Below are 16,074 nucleotides of genomic sequence, written 5' to 3'. Positions count from 1 at the left end.
CTAGACATATTGGAGGGGGTTCCAATTAACGCACGAAACTACGGAACTTAACGAAGACAACTTTATTTCAAAGCCCACTCAAAACAGACAACCTTCCAGGACGGAAGCCACATTCGAACTCACGCTCTCCTCTCTTGGAAAAGACAGATTTTCTCTTCTCACCTTTTAACAACGCATAAACAAACAAAACACATTATGTGGTATAAGTCCACAAAGAGTTAGTAAAAATGTCCATACTGAATAAAATAGATTCGTTATGAAACATAATTGAATAATTTTCATTAAATTATAATTGAATTTTCAAGTCCCACGTGTCACATCTTAGCAGACCATACATTGAGAAATGCTGTTCTAGTGCATTAGTATGATTAAAAATATAACATTAGTTATAGAGAGATACACAATTCGATAGTAAAACATTATTATAATAACTAGTTTAGTGTGTACTTTAATGTGTTTCAATTTTTTTAATGTGTGTTTGTTTGGGGTATTTTTCTATTTCATTCAAGACATTTACATTATTGATTACATGTAGCGCTTGCGAATGGCTTCATGATAACCCTATAGGGAAGTCTTATCAGCGCGAGGTGTTGCAAGCTTTTGCTTTAGAAAAGAGTAATATAGAAATTATGTTGATATAACTTAGAATAATATTTATCATTATTCTGATTTTCTTGTGACTTCATACAAAATATTTATTCTAGTAATCCTTATTATACGTATATTTACTCTAAATAGTTCTGAAAAAACAAACAGATGTTACTTTACAGAACATTTCAAGAAAAATTAATCATCGATAATTTTTGGTGAAAGACAAATATTTTAAACAATCAAATTAAATTTTAATCACTATACAGTTCTTCACAATTTCTCTTTGATGGTGTTTGTTTTTTTTAATCTTTATTATGTAAATATTTAAACATCTTAAAACAGTTTGCGGGAAGATCACACGTAAAGCTTCTTAATACATCTTTGATCACATGATATATAATGATAGTTTTAAAGAAAGTGATCGGGTTGAGTTTAAATATTTAACTAATTACGTGAAAAGAAATTAAGAGACTTGATTAATTTCTCTTACCTGATTTTTGTTAATGAGTTTTCTTTGAGAGTATTTAGAGATTTCATATGGAAGAATTCTCAGTGAATGCAATTTTTTTCTCTCGCTCACTAAAATTTAATTTAATTTTTTTCCCTCTCTTTGTTTGTTTAGCGGAACGTGTTTTCCGTTTATTAAATAGCTCTGATGTCTAAAAATTCAAATTAGAATTCCACGAATTCTTAATGTGGATTCAATTTTGTGAAAAACATTCCTCTGGTCGGAGGGAAAAAAAATTTAATATATGAGGTTTTGTTTTTTTTAAATATTAGTAAAAAAAGAAAATGTACCGAGAAAAACACCTTATATATTTCTTTAATGAAATAATTCATGTTAAAAATATAATTTTTATTTCCTAGAAGGATTAAGAGGTTAATAACTAACAAAAGTATAAGTTTTTTTTAATGAATACTTTCATTTTTCTGGACGGAGTGAAAAGTTGTTATAACATTAAAAATTAATAATAGATGACAGTTGAACCAGTGCCGCTAATTTTTACACAAAAACTTCATTCCTCATTTTAGACCATAGGTCCTATATATCCGGAATTATATGTCCCCCCCCCCTTCCCGGTCAGTTCTTAGACATAAAAAAATTGGTTGAAACTCCTCATGTTCCAGTTACTACTAAACTCAGACATGCACCTCGTCCATATTCCTTTGCGGAACCTCTAACGAATTGGTACATGCGGGAATATGCGTGTACGTGTAGTGAAACCTGATGTGAAGTTTGTTTCTGTGTAATGCTTGTTATGTGTAGTGCTGCCATCTTCCACCAGTTTTTTCTAACTATGAGTGAAGTGTAATGATTGAATAATTAATCGTTGTAGGCCTGTTGCTCTCTGTGGCGAGACTTTTTAATGGGGAGATCGGCTCGCATTTGCGACTCGAAGTTGGGAACCACAGGAAACCAACTTCAGCCGACCACCACTGCGGTGACGGTGGGGTTCGAACCCGGATCCTCGCGACGCGAGTCCGTCATTATGACCACTCAACCACCGCAGCGGCTTATGTTCCACTTAGGAATCTTCAAACTTTCATTCGCGGCGGGCCAAATATAAATTTCCCACGAATCCCGTGGGGCCATTAACTCATGTAATTCAATGGCATCTTAATGGAATTGGCCAATGAAGTCTCGAGTTAAACAGGAACAAAAATAATTGAAGACTTTTATTCATTCTTAACTTATTATTTTAATTATCAATTTCGATTGGTTCTGAAACAATTTTTCCACTAATTCTGAAAAAGTTTTTTTTATTAATTACTGATTAAGTTAATTAATCCCGAGAACAATTTTAATCTGAAATCACTTATAGATGATTCTTTAATTATTTATTTTGGTAATTCTGAAAAATTATTTTCTTTCTCAATATATCTTGGAATCATTTCTTTCAATAATTACGCAATTATTGTTTTGTTGATTGTGAAATAATTTCTATCAGAAATTACGAAATTATTTCTCCAATTGTTATTTTAAGTCATTTAAGTTATTTTTTCACTAATTCTGAAATTATTTGTTTAAAACATTCTCGAATTATTTCTTTCATTAATTTTGAGTTTTCATCAATTTATTCCGGAATTATTTCTTTCCTTTATTCTAGAATTATTTCTTTCCTTTATTCTAGAATTATTTCTTTCCTTTATTCTAGAATTATTTCTTTCCTTTATTCTAGAATTATTTCTTTCCTTTATTCTAGAATTATTTCTTTCCTTTATTCTAGAATTATTTCTTTCATCAACGCCGAAATTACATGTTTTATTAATTCCCAAATTATTTCATTAGCTCTAGAATTAATCTTTTTTCAATGGTTTCAATCATTTTCTTAAAATGATCGGCGGGCCAAGGTAAAAAAGGTCTGAGGGCCAAATGTGGCCTGCAGTTCATACGTTGACTTCTGTTATAAGAGCAGAAATGATGCAATGAAAATTGGAATTTTTATTATTACGGTCAGGAGGATCTCAAGTGCAGAAGAGGGCTCGTGAAATTGAGATGTTGAAATTTTCGAAAGTAAACATGTCTCCCCAGGTGGAGGAGGTCAGAAAAATCGCTATGCCCGGTGGACCAGGATTCATTTAAGACGTCCCTGATACATGGTTGATCAAAAATATTTTTTTCTCATTTAATTTTTTTAAGGTCTCCTTAATGACTAAATTTCTTGGGGAGAATCGCTAGCACAAGGGCTGCCCGCATGGGACTATGAAGGGTGACGGTAGACAAAACTGTGTGTGTTCGTGTAGTAGTGAACGTGCATGTGTAAATGCAGACATCCTGTAGATAGAGAAGCAGTGGCACCTTATAATGTTTTTCTGCAAAATCAAATTTTCACCAAAATCTGTAACCGCCAATTTCGAATTTTCGTCTAATATATTTTTCGACAAACGCTGATTTCAGTGATTTATTGCAAATAAAAGGCTGAATTTTCCCTGAACCGGAACACCGATATAGTTTATTAGTATGGTTTATTATGGTTTAGTAGGCTGTTTCGAAAGCTGGTGCAATAGACACGTTTTGATAAATTTGACCGATTGTAGCTAGAAGGTTGTTTGCTAATTGGCAATTATAACTTTTGGTGACAATTCGATTTCGAACTTCGCAAATCTTTTAGTACGTGTAGCTCGCCATTAAATCTAGATATTTCAGTGAGATTGGTGTCACCTAATAGGACTTTTTCTGTTCTTTCCAAATATGTGATTAGTTTGCGTGTAACGTGTAAGTCTTTAAGAAAACTTCACAAATTCCGGGTTTTCAGACTTGACGGATTTTTTCCCCATAATCGATTATCCACCACAACTCAAAAACGTTTCGAGATAAGACCGGGTTGGTAAGGTGTTTTTTTCACTATCTACCTTTGAAAGTGTTGATGAAGTTTTCGTGAGTCTGCTTTGTGTGTAGTACACAAAAGAGCTGTTCAGTAAACTACTTTACGGGGGAAACAAGTAACTGGATTCCATTCATTCAATTTTGGACGGCTTTTATATAAAAAGAACTAAGCGCCATTAAACCAAAACTGAAAAAAAGCTGTTTAAAGTTATCTTCGATTCAGTTATCTCTTCAGTTTGGTAGTTGGTTCAAGTGCACACAGACGGCATCACAGACTATATGTCACTTGGTTCTATTTAGATAAAAATCCCACCTCTTTTTCAACAGTTCTGATGTAGGTATATCTCAAAAATGTAAAAATTACGCTTGGTTCCTTTTATATAAAAGTCGTCCAATTACAGTATTTTGTTTAGAATAACAAATAAACAGAATTAGATAAGAAAGAAACAGAATAACAAAGAAGCACAAATAAATGAATTTTACGGTGATACTAACAACGCCAATTCAGAAGAGATAGCAGATATTATGAACAGCATAAATTTTGCGACACCAAATGATAATGCTACCTCTCGATATAACGATAACCCCCAAATGTGAATTTATCGTTTTGCCGCCTGTGGGCTACACGGATTTTGCACCCTTCTCCCATTCTAGCCGGATATATTTTCTTTACTTTTAAGGCGACTTTTTCCTCGAATTCGCCACCCTGTGCAATAACCTACTTGCCCCCCCCCCCCCAATCTTGCAACTACAACTGTGTCTAAGTCACTCTCATACTCACACATTCTCTAAGTCACTCTTTCGGTCATTCCCATATGCTTGCACACTGTTTTGGTTACTTCCATGCTTATACACTGTTTTGGTCACTCGCATCTTGCACACTGTTTTGGCCACTCGCATCTTGCACACTGTTTTGGTCACTCACATCTTGCACACTGTTTTGGTGACTCACATACTTCCACACGATCTAGATCACTCTTTTAATCGTTTAATGACATTGTTCCTTGCTTTATAGGTCATTCGTTTGATCATTTATAAGTTTACACATTGTACTCTAAATCACTTTTTCAGTCATTCACATGCTTTCACCCTCTCTAGCTCACTTCCTTGGCCATTCGCATGCTTGTACACCCTCTAGGTCACTCACTAACCTGGTCCCTCGCTCTGTAAATCATTCTTTTGTTCATTCACATGATTGCTCATGCTTCAAGTTACTCTTTTGCCCGTTCATGTGCTTTCTATTTCTCTAGGTCACTCTTTTGGTCATTCACTGATATAGTCCCGAACTGTCTCGGCAACAGGGCCGTCTTAAAAGCATCAAAGGCTCTTAGGCAAAGTGATATTTTTGAGGCTGTACCTGGCTAAAAATGCTTGTACGTACCAATTTACACACTTATTCTCGAAAATTTTAACCTGATCTCGTTTTCTTATGAGCCCCACCTCTTCTCTTGAGGTCCCGGGCCGTGCCCGGGTAGATCCACGTAAATGTTGCCATAAAATTTTGCTACCCTTCTCTCATTATAGTAATTTTCTCGGTCGCTCATTTCTCAAATTTGCCGCCCCTCTGAACAAGTCTCCCTGGACTAAAGACCGTTAACAGCCACCTCCCCCCGTGAATACACCACTGATAATCTTTCTGCAACGGTATTTTTTCTTGGTTCGCAGAGTTTCGTTATATCAAGGTTTCATTGTACCTCGTTTCTCCTCTAAGGATCAGTTCCATCGCCTATGGGAGAATATGTTTTTTGTCGCTCCAACCAATTATAAATACATTTTAATCCACTGTGGTATCCAGTAGCACTTAATTACAGGGCCGTCCTCACCAGTCGCGGGCTCCCGATGCGGAAATAATTGCGTTGCCAGGGATATCTTAATACGTTCGGGACAGATTTTATGCATTTAGGGGCTGAAGGCGTGAACCGGCATCCAAAAAAAATTCATACGTTACTGCAGAATATATAGGAATGCTGAAAAATATCCATTCAAATATATATATAAACACGCAATTCAAATGTAAATTAACACAAAATTAATGTAAAGTAACACAAAATTCATGAAAATTCAGAATGGAATAAAATTTTGAATAATATGTATTGAAAAAAGAAATTACAAAACTAATGAAAATTGGGATCTGATTGAAGAAGTAAAAAAAATAACTAAAAACAAAAATAACTAAAATATAATTATATAACAGCACCAAATATGAAAAAATTCAGACTTCATGAAAAGCAATTTTAGAATTGATGAAAATTCAGAATTTATAAAAAATATTTTAAGAATAAGTGAAAGCTTTCGACACTCTATTTGGTTCGGGGCTCTGAATCTCCTTGATTCAACAATTGGAAACAAACTACACCCTGGGCGGTGGAGTCCCCTTCGTAAGACGAATAAAAGTTTCCGTAACATAATTTTTTTATTTTCTTAGTTCGAATTCAGACATCTTGTTTATGTTATTTTTACTTCTATTACCGTGAGTGCACCCCCTCCCCTCAAAGCGATGGCCCGGTGTGACCACACCTGTCCCCCACACCTAAGGGCCATAGGCGTCGGAAGTGTTTTTAGAACTGTGGGTGCTGGACTTGATCTATATATAGGAAATTTTTATTTCTGAATTAATTCTGGGGTGCTCAGACCGGTGCTGCAAAATACTGTGGATGCTCCAGCACGTACTACACCCCCGGCTCCGACGCCATTGCTAAGGGGGACTTTGCTTAATTACTGCCATTGGCGATATTTCAGCGACTTTAGTGGTGACTGGCAACTTTGCTCATGTTTGGCAACTTTTTTGGCGGTTATTGGCAATTTCCCGTATTTGGGATCTCGATTCCTCGTATTTTCCTGGAAGAAATATGTTCAGCCACTCTAGCAGGGCTGGACAAATGCGCGACATGCTTGGGGCAGGTGAGAATTTTGACCGGGCATGTATTTTTTACCACCACATGCCCAACGTGGGCGTATAAAAAGAAACCAAAAAATTAAAAACTCTTATTAATTTAATTTGAAAAATTTAATAAACTTTCGTTTTTAAAATTTTCTTATTGACACTAATGCAAGTGTTCCTACATACACGCGTGAAATTCCACAGAAATGCTTTCTTTGGCAGCCATGATGCAACGTATTTTAATCTATTTTTACGGTCCTAATATTTAACAGTGTGGTCATGGGCCTTCATATATATTGCAATTGGGGTCATAGGTTGGAATCTTCGGCTCGCTTGGCTTTCTTGATTACTTTAGAGCAGTGATGTGAGAACGAAAGACGTTTGTTAAAGTTTACTACTCATTTGTGTGTGTCAGAAGGATAAATTATGTTGTCGTGAACATTCATGAATGTGCGTTCGAATTCTATTTCGTACAGATGATTTTGTGCATAGAGGAGAGACGCACATAAATATTATTCGGAATAGAAAAGTTTTGCATCGGTAAGGTTTCTGCTGCCATCTATCAAATAATAGCATAACTATCTGTTATAATTATTAAAATAAAATGGTTTCTTGTTTAAACCCATATGCAGCATGAAAATGAAGAATATGTAGTACGGAACAACGAATTTTATTTTTATGCTATATATATATACCAGTATAAATTTTATGAGTAAAAATACCGGTTAGTATGTTTTTTATGTTTGCCGTTGAATTACGTTTTGTAATTACTCAAATGAGGAAGTAACCCGTATTTTGGCGCATAAAATTTACAGATACTAATACAAGGCCACAACAATTAAAATGCCCAACGAAGTGGCTGAGAAAAGATGCTCATAAGAGATATGGATGTCATATTTCTAAAATACAGCAACCCCCAATTGAAAATGCTATTACAAAAATTAGAAACAATATGTATACATGACAAAATATTATACAATGCTCATAAAGAATACTCATGGTTGTCTTATTTAGACCAGCATGCAACATAAAAATAAAATAAAAATCGTAGTTTCATATCCTATATTGTGTATTTTCATTCTGCATATCGGTTTAAAACCAACAACGATTTTATTTAGAGAAATGTAACATATAGTTTTGTTTTTATTCAATAGGTGGCAGCAAGAGTCCTAGCTTAACGACGTTCCTGGCATTTATAATAGCAAAGTATAAATATGGAATATTTGTAGTTTTTATTATATTTTTTTATTTATAAATATCAAATGTTTATACAGAAAAAAAAGGTTAGGAAATTTTTCCTCTTAATATTTTTTTCCGGTCCGCCGGTTCGTAATTATTTCTCTCATTCATGCCGGTTCATGAAAATCTTCACTTAATTTCAGCGGTCCGCAATAACATAACACACATCGTCTTGGGACGATACCCTTAGCAACACTACTCCTTTATATCTGTGAGGCTGCCATGGCCCCCACATCCTGTAGCGGGGCCCCTAGGCTGGGATCTTTTGCGGGCCCCTCGGTCAGACTTTTAACGGGCCCCTTCTGCAGCAAATTTATAGCGTGAAAAAGCAAAAAAATGACGATAATCGTCCCGGGCCCCAGGGCTAAAGCCCTGTCAGTCCCCCCCCCCATTTGGGGGCCATGACGACTGGCCCCAACAATTCATTAGCACATTCTCCGAGGACCCCGGGATAGATCATCTGGTCCTATTGTTTTGCTTGCACATACATTTTTTACAAGATTTAGGACCTCCATGCCTTCCACTTGAATATCGTTGAGGATTTTACTACCCCATGCAACATCCGTATATTGAATATCATTATCTCCATTAAAAATCGACGCGAAAAAGTCATTGAAAGCACTACACATGCCTACATTGCTCTCTAACCTAGAGCCTTCTATCGACGGGGGGGGGGGGGCAACTGTCCCCTTACATCCATTATTAACGTATCTAAAAATGATTTTGGGTCAGAGCCAATGTTATCTGCCAACCTAGATTCAACTTCCTTTTTGCTATCTCTTATCGCTTTTTTCAACGCTCTTCTTTTATCAGTAAACAGTCACCTCATCCACTTTTATACTCTCTGAATGCTCTTTTCTTTTCAAGATAAAGGTTACGCACGCTATCCGTGAACCATAGAGGGTGCGATGTACAAACACGCTTTTTCGAACAAAGGGAGCGACGTCGTGCAAAACAGAGGACAGCTTTGTACTAAATTCTTCCCATTGACACACCACCCCGACTTATTCCAACCGGTCTTTGAAATTTCCGCTAACCTTCCTCTCAAAACTTCAAAGTTAGTTCTCCGAAAACAAGGAACCAGTCTTTTGTTATCAACCTTACGCGAAGAAAAGTTAGTGAAACCTGACGACACGATGATCACTGGAAGAAAACTCGTCCCCCACCGAAACATGTTCAACAAGATCCTCAGAACTAGTAAGAACTAAATCCAAAATAGCAGTACCCCTAGTGGCTTCTGATACATGCTGATACAAATAATTTTCGAGCACCAACTTTTGAAAGTCTCTTTCATACCGATCTCTAGCTGAAAGGTTCTCCCAATCAAAACCCGGGTAATTGAAATCCCCAAGTATTACAACCCTCTTACGCTTACACATGTAGGAAATTTCATCTTGAAGTTTGGCGATGTAGTTTGGATCCGTATTCGATGGATTGTAACAAACCCCAAATAAGTTTATGACGTCTTTTGTTTTCAAGCTGAACCTATATAGTTTCAATATCACTTCTCTGCACGTTACACACTCTAGCGTTTGATTTCATTTGAAACATGATTTCATGTATATCAGCACTCCACCGCCTTTCCTATCAGATCTATTTCTCAAAAACGTATCGTATCGTGAGATGTGTAAGAAAGATTCATCCCCCATCGTTTGCCCAAGATTCTGTAATGGCTGTAAGATCTAGGCCCTCCACAACTACTATATCATAGTTTCTAAAAATCTTTCTTATTACCCAAGCTCCTGGCATTAATTAGCACACATTTTAATTTGCTCAGTGATTTAGTGTCAATCGAGAAGCCATCCAAGTCAGAGGTGGTTCCCCGTCAGTACTGTTGTGATTATCATTAACTAACCCGCATTCCCGACTACGTGATCTAGGGGTAAAAACCTGACCTATGTCTATCGTAAACCTCACATACCCCCTCCAATTCAGATGGATCCCACCCCAATGAAGCCATCTATCGGTAAATGCGGGGAAGCTCCAAGAACGTGACCACAAGTGAGGAGTAAATGCCCTTCAGGCCTAATTTGAATTAGTGGATCCTACTCCTATACCCCGTACTTCCCCTTGCCTTGGCAGTACTGGAATCACTGCCACATCTGAACTCCCCAGCGGATAGTGGTGAATCCCGGTACTCTGACAGAGACTCACTAATATTCGCTCCTACCTGATTCGTTCCCACCGGCAAGGGCAACTTTCGGAGATGAAAAACGTCTCGAACGTTGCTAATCTTCCTTCCAGGAAGACCACAGCGCTCGAAGCCTCGAAAATCCCTACAAACTCTGTTCCCTGACCATAGAATCGCCGATGATTAAACTCCTATCACTGTCCCCCTCCACCTCATTCACGACCACCCATTTATCGTCTAAACCAGTGGTTCTCAACCTTTGGAAGATCGCGGCCCGGTTTTATTTATTTTTGTAAGTGGAAGGCCCGGTCAAACACATGATTAACGGAAAATGAATGGAGGGAAAAAGAAACGGCAGACCAGTCGCGGCCCGGTGGTTGAGAAACACTGGTCTAAACGACAAGTGGCTTCGTTATAACCGGGCCCTCTAGAACCCTAACTTTTTCCCGTAATGCTTCGACCTCGAGTTCCAACCTTGTCCTATCCAAACATCCCTTACACTTGAAACTCTCAGCTACTATCCACCTAGATTAGAGAAACTTCCAGTCGCAAGCTCTACAAAACACTAGTCGAGGTCGAGGCATACTAACACTATTGCCAAAACTAGATAATAATACGTAAAAAATAGGAAAACGAGAACATTAACAGGAAATTAAAATAACGTAAAATACACCACAATGCAAAATATACGTAAAAGATTGTACGAAAAAATAAAGTAAAATAAAATGCTCAACACAAAATCACGAAGAAGAATATATATATATATATATAAAGAATACAACATGCCTTCACAAAAAAATATATTAAGATACAAAGTAAAATTTATACTTATTGGAATTAGGTAACTATCTCTACTCACTAACACTAAAACAATAGGTCCAAATGAAAAAAAAAACAAAAATTACTGAGAATAGCCAGGAAAAGTATACACTGTTTGCTAACACTAACGTCCAAAAAACCCACGGATTTATATCAAACAAGCGGGAAAAACACAAACCTGTCGAAAGTATAGTGAAAATACGAAATGAGAACGAGAAAAAGAATTAAGTCGATCGAATATATATATACACAACGAAAATGAAACAAATTTAGAGCAGTAAAAAAAACAAAAACTTATCTCGCAAATCCAATAATGTGCAGTCCAAAAAATCCGGTGACAAAAATCAAACTAGAGAGTAAATTAAACACACAATCTAGGAAAAATAAAGAAAACACCACAGAATATGACCCAAAAATAGAAAACACGCTAAGTAAAATTTACGAGAACGAAGAAAAACAGAAAAAAGGACACAAAATGGCGCACTGACGGATAATCCTTCGGTAATCCCCGGCAATGATTCCGGATAAGACTGCTGCTATTGGTCGGCAGCGCGAGCGCAGCGCGATAAAATCACGTCCGATCCCAACCGCGGCGAAGAGCAGAAAGAAATAAAGAATTTTATCCATTTTCTTACAATTTGATATCTATAATGCCCTTAGAAAATTTTCTTTCAAGGTGTCCCAATTTTTTTTATCAGGATTTGTCTCGGCTTATTCTCATGATCAAGCCGCCTTACCATAGCCCGTGCCCTCCCAAGTCCAGTCCCGAACATTAAATCGGTTATGAATCTATTAGTGAAGTGAATCGTAACTTGATGACTTCTTTTCCGACGCCAACAGAGCGGAAAATTATGATTAGAAGTTTGACTAATTTTTTTAAGTTTTTAATTGGATATCGCATTTTTTTTTAATTTCCGTATTTATTTCAAATATTCGATTAAAAAAATTATGTTTCGATATTTTTCATGCAAATGAATTAATTTGTTTAAAATTTTTTTTAAAGTAAGTACATTGAGGGAACGGACGCACCCCGCCTCCCATCTCAAGGAGATATCAAAGCGTTCCAAGTAAGTACAGCCCGTCTCAAAAGTTTATGTAATGAACCTTTCATAAAATAACAAGAAAAATACGGCGAGTAAAATTAGCACCTTTCAATGGATAGTACCTGAAGCCTATATATAGTAAATGGGGAAAAAAACCCCATTTCTATAAACATTTCTAATACGAAAGAACATTTAGAATATTTATAGTATTCAAAATACAAAAAATGGCTGTCTCAAAAGTTAAGGGAAAATACAGATTTACAAAAATTACAGCCTTTTAAAAGCCTATAGACTTTTCATTTTTTTCTAACAACTTCAGACACTATCTTTAGTGGATCTAATGAAATTCTGTAGGGTTTCAACATCAAAACTGAACCATGGTTCCTCGACAGAGCTCTTAAAATCCTCAACAGTCGAAAATACTGTATTTAATTTTCATTTATCGTAAGTATGCCCCATACATTCTCAAACCAAACCAGTCTAAAACCGATACATTTTCGCGATTAAAGAGCTTTTTTGTGACAGTTGACCTTTAAATAGGCACGTTTTACTGTTGAAATGCCGCGTTTGGTGCTCCTAAATCTTCCCCCATCAGTAGCAAATTGTTCTCGAGGATCTCCTGTAAGCGTCGGAGTTTTGACGACTGATTTCAAATGTTAAGGAAATCTGATCATTAGAAGCAAATGCTACCCATGACATTATCGAAGCTCCAACTTACTGTCTACTGAAAACATCCGTCTGGAACACGTGAGTTCAATTTTTTTCCCATTTTTTGCTAAATAAGCTATTTATCTCCATAATTTCGTGCCCATTTCAGTCACTGTTCCCCACCTCTCTTTGGCGTTTTCTTGTGACAGGCGATTTTCTAACCACTCTTTCAGGGATCAAATACAAGCTACTACTATCTATGGACTGTACCTATTGAAATTTTCACTCCAGGACCTTTCATAATTTCATACAAGGTAATTTTTTGCGTTGAAGGCAATCTTTCAACGGTTTTGTTTTTACGTAAACTTGTACTACGTTGCCTACCAAAACTAGATTATGGCTTTTGTGACACACGTTGGGTCAATACACGTCAGACATTTCATCCCGACCTGCTCAAAGCAACGCCTTTTACAGCCTTTCTTTTTGCTTTCAAATAAAGTACATGCGACGACTTCGGCAATTTTTTTAAAATGAAAACCGATCCGATAGCTTTCCACTTTTATACTATCACATCTCTGGTACGTCATACAGACGCAGTCTTCGAAATTTGCATGAAATTGAAAGTTTTTCCTCAACAGATATTTTTAAAAATTTTGAGTTAAAAAAAAATCCAAAACTTGATTTCCTAAAAAAAAGGGAAAAATTGAACATGGCGCATTTTAAACTCAGTTCTATAATGTCTAAACTTTATAGGTGGACTGTAAATCCAGTGATAGTATTTTTCAGGCATGCAAAAATATTGATTCGGGCATCTATATTATTGTAGAGAGTAAATTTTGGAGATATTTGTCCAACCCTGCTATATCTACGGTAGGGGCGTTCGTAAGATCGCTCTGCACAAAAATTTTCGTCCCGAGAAATTCGGAGTTACCCTCTACAAAAAACATTTAAATTAACAGAAATTGGTTAAAAAATTGTACTATACGTAAGTTATTTTCGATATTTTAATTTTTTCACAGAAATATAACTTTTCCTAATTTTTGGTCGACTTAAGGTAAGGGGCACGAGACCCTCCCATGAACCCCCCTCCCGCTTACGCCTCTGATCTAGGATAATCATCCTGTGCTTGTCCCTCATAGTGATGCTGATGATGATTATGATGTCTAGGCGAAAAACCATGTTACGTTTCTCCATCCGAGTGTTCCGTTTTCGTTCGAGTGTATCCGATACGCATAATTACGTGAATTTCTCAGATACGTATAACTTCTCGACATCTTTGATCTATAGCTCTGCTCTTACAACCATGAATGCTGTATGGAATGAGATTAAAGTACGAAAGACTGAGTGAAACAGACAAACACAATAAATATGGAATATTGATAACTTTGCAAAGATTGGCATTGAGAAATCGGTGTTTTAAACTTACTCGAAAGTAAGTCTTCCCCCACTCCTTCGACTCTGAAGAATATTCAAGAATTTCCGTTGTTTTTGAAACGGAGGAAGGAAAATCCCATTCGCAAAATTTTTGTGCCTAACTTAATATGAAATGGCACGAGATTCAACATTATACATATCCCAGACGGGAAATGAATGTGTAAATTTAGATATTTTATGCAGTCTATTCTTTGAAGTCTCCTTTGATACCAGCAGAAATGTTTGCTTAAAATACACTGAAATAACTCATTTCTCAGTCAATAGTGACTTTCTTCTTGTTGAAAAGTTTTCTATCAATTTTTCGTCGTAAAAATCTTATCTAAAAGTAAATTATTTCGTACACACACGGAGAGATATTGTAGTAACAAAGAAGAAAATGTTAACGGATAAATATTGAAATAAACAACGTTATTAGAACTTAGATGGTATTAAGTGTTTGGGCCGTAATATTATGTGAGAAACCATAATAACAAATCTTATACTTGTTAAAATATTTTTCAATTATATTGAGTAAGACTTTTTGGGGAATTATTCGATCACGAATGTTATTTGAAGCTTATTTTACTACAAATATTCAATTTCCATTTTGATATATTTTCTGAATTTAAATACCTAGTTTACTCCCCACAAATGAATGAATGGGAGATAATATGATACACATTGAAATTTATTGCATTTTCTTTCAAACTTTTTTGCATATTCGTTATATGTTACTTAATGTTGTTACGTAAAGAATGTTACTAGATTTGCAGTAACACAGCATAATGAATAAATAAATAAAAACATATATAAATTCTCTCAACGACTGGTGGATCGGGGAGTTGGTTTGATAGATAAATCAGCTTCCGAGTCAGTTGAGCTTTACAAATAAACCGAACACAACCCTGATCTATCGTCACCATGAGTAATTTACTGCCGTTTTAACCGCTTTCAGGCGGTGAGTTTTGCCGGAATTGTGTGTGTATATTAGATAATGCAAAGGAACTTAGTGCTGCCATCTATATTTCAAACTAAAGTATAAACAAAACTTTTAAAAAGCAATAAAATGTTCAGCAGCTGATTTTTAAATTCCAGTGGAATGTTAAAAAAGTTATCAGCTGTGATGTCTGAAATTAATTTAAAATTGACTAATGTTGGAAAAATTCTATATAACAGTTGAATTATAAGTAAAAAAAAATAATTTATATATGATTTTTAAAATGCAAAGTTTTAATGTCACTTTATCTAAGTGCTGAGATAAATAACTGTCTCAAAAAATTCCACGATTTCCAAAAATAGTAAAATTCAGTAATTTCAATTGTCAATATCTGAGCAAACATTCATTCATTTTTTTTTATAGTGGGTTTAGACTTATTGGCAATTCTTCGATTGAGGGCTGAGCAATAATTTTCTTTCATGTTAAGGGGTGCTCAATTATCACGGAACAACACTCTCCACTGTGCGATAATTTTTAATATTTTACTTTAATTTTAAAATTAATTTTAATTTCGGACATTTTTTGGTAAAACCACACGTGTTTTCATTTATTCTCACACAGCTGTGGGCATGGTGAACCAATCTCACAACAACTTGATCTCAGCCATACCCTGAAATTTCATCAGTAATTTTTTTTCCTCATTGAAAGACATGACTTCAAACCACTAAATTTCTGAAAGAAGCATTATTAAGGCATTTTGAGAGAGAGCGGGCTTACCATCCTCCATCCTTGAATAAAAAATTGGTTTCGCTGTGCGAAGTGACTACTAAAGGTGCAGGAACAGCGATTGGATATAGCACCGTTTTTCAACAATTTTGTATCGCAGCACACTTACAGTAGCGCTCAAAGTCTTTTGACTGCAATAAATCTGTCTGCAAATTTCGTACTTGAAATTTTTAATGAAATATATCGTATGAAATACACTCTGAATCTCATTAAAACTATTTTGACCAAAAAATTGATTATCTATACTTTGAAAAAAAA

The sequence above is a fragment of the Pholcus phalangioides genome, unplaced genomic scaffold (genome assembly GCF_987345545.1).
Source record: "Pholcus phalangioides strain wild (caught in Gottingen) unplaced genomic scaffold, Ppha-v1.0 ptg000002l_1, whole genome shotgun sequence".
NCBI lineage: Eukaryota > Metazoa > Arthropoda > Arachnida > Araneae > Pholcidae > Pholcus > Pholcus phalangioides.
Note: the sequence above shows the minus strand (reverse complement) of the source record.